We start from the raw sequence: 8,096 nt of genomic DNA, 5'->3' as shown, positions 1-8,096 counted from the left end.
TCTGTGTTTCATGCACAAACCATAGATGACCACATCAAATTCTTCAGCACCTTATCTAACTACTCAACCATCGACACTAACATAAATTGAAGAGCTAAGATTGGGAATATGGGAAGATAAATGCACCTATACCTATTCCCCCCTCATGGATTGTGTCCAGGGGGAGCCATTTCCTTAGGAGAAATGGTGGGGGTCAATGTAAAGAAAGAAGAGATTGGAGAAGTAGATAAGATGCGATGGAATACAATGACTCCTATTGAGCCTCAGTATTGTAGCAAGGATGTTGTAACTCCTAGGGATACCAACTTTACTTTATCAACCCGGGGTTTCGTACAAACTTGGAGGTGACAGTGCTATATACAAAGCAGATGCAACATTCTACTTATGTCACTTCTCAATTGGGGCGCTAGATCACTAGGGTTCCAGACTAGTCTTCTATTGACTAGAACGAATCTAACAACTGACAGTGAATGTAAAGCTAGTTCTAATGCAAGAAAGTAAATGCTTTCCTATTTAGGAAATGAAAGTTGTTGAATGGTAAGGGTTATCAAATCCCATAAATCATCTAGCTAGGAAATAACACAAATTACTTGTAGAAAAGAACCATACTAACCTTGCAATTTATCCTCTAGCTACTATGACTGTTTGAAATGGAAAGCTGTTCTATCATTATAGGACTCATACATACATGCACTAACTATCTCAGTTTACATTTGCAGAAAAAGAATCTCTTAATTGCTAAATTCAGAAATGTAGATGTTATATTATTTTGTCTGATCTTGCAGAGGGAAAAGGAATGGGAATGTTGGTTCAAGTGGCATTGATGGGCATGGAATCCAAGATGAGGGCCTAACCTACTCTTGTATTTTCATCTTTGGTCAAAACAGGGTCAAACAGGCTACTACAAGAGATCTTGTAACTGTTATAGGAAACTACTACAAGATGTCATGATCTGCTACAGGATGTCCTAGTTTGCTATAGGAAGTTAGCTGAAAGGCTGAGATGAGGTGCTGGAGAGATATATAATGGTGATAGAAGGTGTGCAGAAGGTGCACATTACCTAATACTAAGCCCAACACTCCATGGAGGTTGGATTTTCCTAAGGTGGCTTGCTCACGGTGGTTGCAAAACAAAGGTTCAGACTATGGGCTAGTATGCCTTGACAAAAGGTGGAGAGGACCTAGGTGAAGATGGTTGGATGAGTTCCTCCCTGCAGATCAACAATCCCTACAAAAAAACTTGTTTTTCTTTTCATTTATGCATCACTACATGTCAACATGGAAAAGGTGAATTGAATTTCAGAAAGTTGATCTATCTATTGTTAAGAACTAAATCTATGAAATGGAATTTCTTTTAAGATACAAAAAACTGAAGGAAACAAGATAAAAATCTGTAGGTTCTTCCAAGAAATCGTAAATAGTGATCTAACTAAGAATGAAACCTAAGCTAGGAACCAAAAGAAAAAAATTGTTTTTTGAGTTGTGAGAGTGGTGCCCTCTAATCATGATCCCATGAGGGAGATGAGATAGAGGCCACTATCACAAGATTTTTTGAAGTACTTTTCTTCACTATTGCACCACTGATCTACCTCTTCAAACTAATGGAAACTAGGTTAAGCAATCACTCAAATACTTGTTAAGCTAAACAAACCATAAATAAACTTCAACAGCTAACTGTCATTTTAATCTAAAAATACAAATACAAAAAGAGGAACTTCCACTATTAGGTTTGGGCCCTAACCCAAGATCTTCAACCCTTTGATTCAACTCAGTGCTGGATCAAAACAGAATTTCTCATTATCTTCAAAATGTCAAATACAACATAACAATATTAGTCACAATGTTTTAGCTCAAAATGGCCTCTTAATCGAATCCTAATGAGTCCCTTGGCTCTCTTATTTATACAAAACTAGAGCTCCCAACAACTCCCTAGAAAATATGGAGACTTGTCTCCCTAACTCGAGAATGACTGTTTCTTAACTGTCACTGGCTTGGCTGCCAATGGACTTGGCTTTCTTGGCTACTAGTAAATCTGAGCTGGTGAGATATGGTGGTCGAATCTTTGAATGATTTGAGAAGTTAAGGAGGGAGACCAATCTCCTAAAATTTCTCATGCTTGCCCACTTCTAGTTCATGCACTTAAGTCAACCCAAAACTGCTCCAATTCCTACATTTAATACATATTAGGCAACATGATGTAGTAACTCACCCTCACCCTTCTCACTAAGAAAAATATAACAAAATATGTAAATAAATGTGAGAAAAGTCAATTTTAATAAGCTGGAGAGTGGCATTGTGACCCATATAGTTTACCTACTGATGAGCCTCATCAACTCCTGAGGCGAAAGTAAATAAGGAGCAATGATGGAGTTGTGACTAAACCCAGTGCTAGGTGATTCAGGTGATATTACCTATATTGATGTGATTTTGAGGCCACTGGATTGTTTGTCTAATCATGTTTGGTCAGTGGGAAGCTTAGTGGATGACAAAATTATTATGGTTCTTTTTGCGTAGTTGTTAAACCACTTGGACAGGGAAATCTGAATCACCATGGTACTTATTGGAGAGCTATTAAACCACCAAGATAGTGGACTGCAGAGCCTTATATTGTGTTAGAAACTAGGAAAATACTGGGCAGGGAGGGGGGGTGAATCTATATTTTTACAATTTAAAAAATTCCTTACTCAAAGTAAAAATACTTAGTAACATGGCAATGAAAATCAACACACCAAACTCATAAATATAGACATAAGATATTAATGTGGAAACCAAATTGGGAAAACCACCAATTATTTTTATTAAGATGTAAGATAAAGATCCAACTTCAAATTACATAATTTTTTGTTTAGGATACAACCCATATAAGGCTTCAACCATATTTCTCTTTGAAAGCACCAACTTGTTGATTTCTTAGGAACCAACCTGAAGGAAGAACCAACTCCTTATTTATCAACACCAACTGAAAGGAAGCTCCAACTCCCTATTGTGCAAGCACCAACCTGCATAGCCCTGCAAATCCTTCTTTCATATAATTTTCAAACTTAGTTCATAAAGGCCTCAATGTCATACATACATAGATTAATTCTCTTTTCTACTGACTCAAACACCCGTACAATTATTTGATTCTTCAGATACTTTATGACATATTTATTTGTATTATTGCTACTATCTATATAGATTTAGAGAAACTTTTATATTCATTTTATTTTCCAACTTTAGATTTATCAATTAGTTTCACTTCAACATTTTTCTTCAAGTTAGTTGTTGTCCACACTGATGTTCAGTTAATTAAATTTTCTTCTCTGAATATTTTGATTCTCTCTACTTCAGCTTGAATTGGTTATTCTCTTCTATTTCACCATAACGACTTATCTTTAATTTATCTATGTTGTTTTGTTCATGCACACTATTTTTCTCAATAGTCTATCAACCTAATTTATTTTAGCACTGGAACGCTAAATTTGGAATGGTATCATGCCCTTAATAGTTTATTTCCTCATACATGAGACTGTGTCTTCAAAACCAAAAACTTATCACGGAGGGTCGTTGGTTGGCTTCGATTAACTCCCTTGCATCTCTGCAATAGATTGTGATAGATATGTTAAGTATTCGTTAATTAACTATAGGCATGGTCCCTAGCCTATTCTCTATTTAACAAGGGGGGGCACAGATGTATCCTATGTCTTTTGGATCTATACTTCAAAAAAATGGCACCCCTCCTTTATTTCTGATAGTTAATGGAGGAGGAGTTCGCACTACGACACCTTTCGATGATGTTGGAAATAATACTGAGAGGGGGGGTGAATCAGTATTATCAAGTCAATTATTTTCTTTTTTACAACCAGATCATATACACTACTTCAGTTAGTGAAAACCATGTATATACGCAACTATAGATAAGAAAACCAACGTATACCATGCAGACTTATAATTTAATTTATTCTACATATGTTGATCATTAATCTGTGTATCAGAATCAAATAAATAGTAACCAGGAACAGTAAAACAGAGCAGAAGACAATCACACACAAGAACACAAGATATAAGGTGGAAACCCAATGTGGGTGAAAACCACCTGCTGCAATTCGTCTCTATCTTATTTTAATTAGAAACTTTTGTTTACAATGTTTCTATACTGGTGCAGACTTATACCAGTACACAGGCTTCTACCTGCAGAAGGCTACAACCTTCTCTCGTTCTCCAGCCTCTCCTGGAAGGGAGCTACAACCCCCTTAGCTCTTGTACTAGTTCAGGTGCTAGTACGTAGGTGCTGACCTACAAAAGGCTACAACCTTCTCTTTCTTCCAGGGACCACGTTTCATAAATTTTCAGACTGGATCCATGAATAACATCAATCAAACATCAAGAATTTCTGCATCAAACAATCTCCTTTTCACCAATCAAAACTGAATCAAATAAACACTTCTCTAACAGCTGTACCCAGAACATAGTAACAGTAACCACACACCAATTCTGACCCCAGAACACTGCAGCAATAAACAGAAGTAGCTAAAACATATTTCAAGAGACGTACGCTACTTCAATGTACACAACCTGCGTCCATACGCTTCTGCAACAAGTCCAACCTGCGTATACGCACTTTTGAGTTACAGAAACAGCGTATATATGCGCCTTCACTTCACTGAACCTGCGTACAGATCTATAAAGGATAATTCACTCTTTCAAACATTCAGACATTAGTTAACCCAGATTATCAGATTTATAGATCAAGCGTGTGCCACATATAACAGATCAAAATCATACAAAGATATTATCATTCAAGCCTTAAGATTTTGACCCATCAATAGAACTTATCCTTATCATTGCGCTCAAGTTCCTCCTTCATTTAGATCCAGATCTACACCATAACCCAATCACTAGTATTCCAGATCTAGCACTTTATCAGATATTTAATAATTCAGATTGTATATATGCCTAATGATCTCCTTCCTCTTTTATAGTCTTAGGCCTTTCTCGATACCACGGTCCAAAACCATAACAAAATAATACCATGGACCCAATACTTGGGATCAACACTTCTGACGAGATACCGTGGTACAAAACCATAGGTTCAAATACATACCATGGTCCAAAACCATAGGTTCAAATACCACGGACCAAAAATAAGTTCTCCCACATGTACGCACTTTCCCTTGCGTGAAAGTGCGTGTATACGCATACGCGACTTTGGAACATCTAACCCATGTGTATACATGGCTTCATCAAGGTGAACTTGCGTATATATGTTTTCCTTCATTCTGAGAGCCTGAACTATGATCTGTCACCAGAGTGAGTTGCCATCAAGGACAACACCTATGCCATAGCACCAAACCTGTGTCATAATGCCAACAATCTCCCCCTTTGGACTTGATGGCAACCCCAAGATCCTCAAAATCATTCTGCCCCTTTGTCATCAAGGGCAAAGGGTTATGCTCCCCCTTTGGACATGCTGAAATCTCTGCTCTGTTGTGCTGACCATGCTCCCCCTGACTGTAGGCAAGATCTGCAAAAAGATGTTCTTTAAGAAGAACCATGACTTATACATCATAACTGACCTTCCTATCACCAAAAAGACTCTATACATACATCCATCACCCAACCAAGTGGGGATCATCCACCCAACCAAGTGGGGATACATCAGAAATTTACATATGACAACCAAGTACATTACATCATTCATCCCAGGCATAGTGGGGAAACCAAAATAGGTCGTTACATGACCTTGATAAAAAGAAGATATACATGACATAGAGACAAAATATCTAGAGCAAGACTATGAAAGTCACTAATAACTACTATCAGCAGCATCTGTCAATCACTATTTAGATCAGCAACCATGTTCTCCTTTTGTTCTCCTTTCTGCAGCTGATCCACCTGAAACCAAAAACAGCTTGTGTACTTGAACTAAGAGCTTCTAAGGTAATGCCAACAATGCATTATTAGAAGATTATCTGCTCCCCCTGAACCTGTGCCAGATGGTCTCTGTCAGACCCATATTAGACTCTCTTCAACCAGAGTCTGTCCCCACTGATTTCCTTCAAACCACCATATACACGACTGTATCTACATAAATTGGCGTATGTACGCAGATCCTCCTCATGAAACTCGCGTACAACAATTTTTCTCTGAAATAGACAGGTTTCAACATCAGGATGATGCATCAACTACTCCCAGGTTCTGTCTGAGGTATTCAAATGTTTCCTTGGGTAGTGGTTTGGTGAGTATATCAGCAACTTGTTCCTTAGAGGGAACATACTCCAACTTGACCTTTTGCTCAAGCACTTGTTCCCGAAGAAAATGATATTTGATAGGTATGTGCTTGGTCTTTGAATGCATGACAAGATTCTTTGAAATGATGATTGCACTTGTATTATCACATAAGATGGAGATAGGTGGAGTACAAGTGATCTGAAAATCCTGCAAGGTTTGCATCATCCAAAGGAGTTGTGTGCAACAAGATGCAACAGCCACATATTCTGCTTCAGCTGTAGATAATGCAATTGAATTTTGCTTCTTGATGAACCAAGATACTAATCTGGAACCCATAAAGAATGCACCACCACTAGTGCTTTTGCTGTCATCCACGCTTCCAGCCCAATCTGCATCTGTATAAGCATGAAGTGCGAGATCTGTATCTCTAGGATACCATAAGCCATAGTTTTGAGTTCCTTGAAGATACTTGAAAATTCTCTTCACTGCCTGAAGATGAGTTTCCTTTGGATTTGCCTGAAATCTTCCAACCATTCCTACTGCATGCATGATGTCTGGTCAGGTACCTGTTAAGTAGAGTACACTTCCAATCATGGATCTATAGGTTGGTTGATGCACTGTTGCTCATTCATCATTTGCACTGAGGCTGAATCCTGTAACCATAGGGGTACATACTGGTTTCGAATATTCCATGCCATATTTCTTCAAGATCTACTTGAGGTACTTGGTTTGAGATAAAAATATACCGTCTTCATTTTGTTGGATTTGCAAACCAAGAAAATATGTCAGCTCACAAAGCAAAGACATTTCGAATTCTTTCTGCATCACCAAAGAAAAGTTTTGACTCATGGCTTCTTCGTTGCTGCCAAAGATAATATCATCAACATACACAACAAGTATTAGCAATTTGTCATTTTCAATTTTTATATAAAGATTGCTATCTGTTGATCCTTTTGAAAAACCTTGTTGATGAAGGTATTTGTCCAGACGATAATACCAAGCCCTTGGAGCCTGTTTAAGACCATAGAGAGCCTTCTTAAGTCTGCATACAAGTTTTGGATCATTTCCAAGGATGAATCCATCTGGTTGCTCAATATACACTTCTTCTTCTAAGTCTCCATTCAGAAAGGCAGATTTCACGTCCATTTGAAATACTTTGAACTTCTAAAAGCTAGAGAGAGCAAGGAACATTCTAATGGCCTCAAGTCTAGCAACGGGAGCAAAAGTTTCTTCAAAGTCTATTCCTTCTTGTTGAGCATACCCTTTACAAACAAGTCTGGCCTTGTTTCTAATAACTTCCCCATTTTCATTCAAATTATTTTTGAATATCCATTTTGTCCCTATGACATTCTTATCTTTTGGTCTAGGAACCAACTCCCAAGTGTTATTATTTTCGATCTGCTCAAGTTCTTCATCCATTGCCTTGACCCAGCATTCATCTTTGCATGCCTCTCTTACATTTTTTGGTTCAGTGGAGGAGAGTAATGCCAAATAGCTTGAAGCTTCTGAAATTGTTCTTCTTGTTTGTATACCTGCCTCTTTCTACCCTAGAATTTGAGTTTCTGGATGATTCTTTTGAACGTATCTGGATGGAGTCTTCTCTTCTATCCTTATCTATTCTTCTGGTGCCTCCTGAGTTTCATCATAAGTCTGATTTGATGTTGAAGGATGGTCCTCATCATCTTCAAATTTTTTGGAATTTACTTGCCTAGGAATGTTTCCTTCTTCATCAACCACTACATCAATGCTGTCAACAATTCTTCCAAGTCTTTTATTGTAACACTTGTATGTTTTGTTGTGGGGAGAGTACCCAAGGAGAATGCCTTCATCTGCTCTAGGTTCAAACTTGCCAAGATTTTCATCAATCTTTTTGATATAGCACTTCCT

The sequence above is a fragment of the Pinus tabuliformis genome, chromosome 5_2, assembly GCF_031772625.1.
Source record: "Pinus tabuliformis cultivar Carrire ecotype Pingquan chromosome 5_2, CPIR1, whole genome shotgun sequence".
Lineage (NCBI taxonomy): Eukaryota > Viridiplantae > Streptophyta > Pinopsida > Pinales > Pinaceae > Pinus > Pinus tabuliformis.
The sequence above is the reverse complement of the archived record's forward strand: the minus strand, read 5'-3'. Positions refer to the sequence as shown.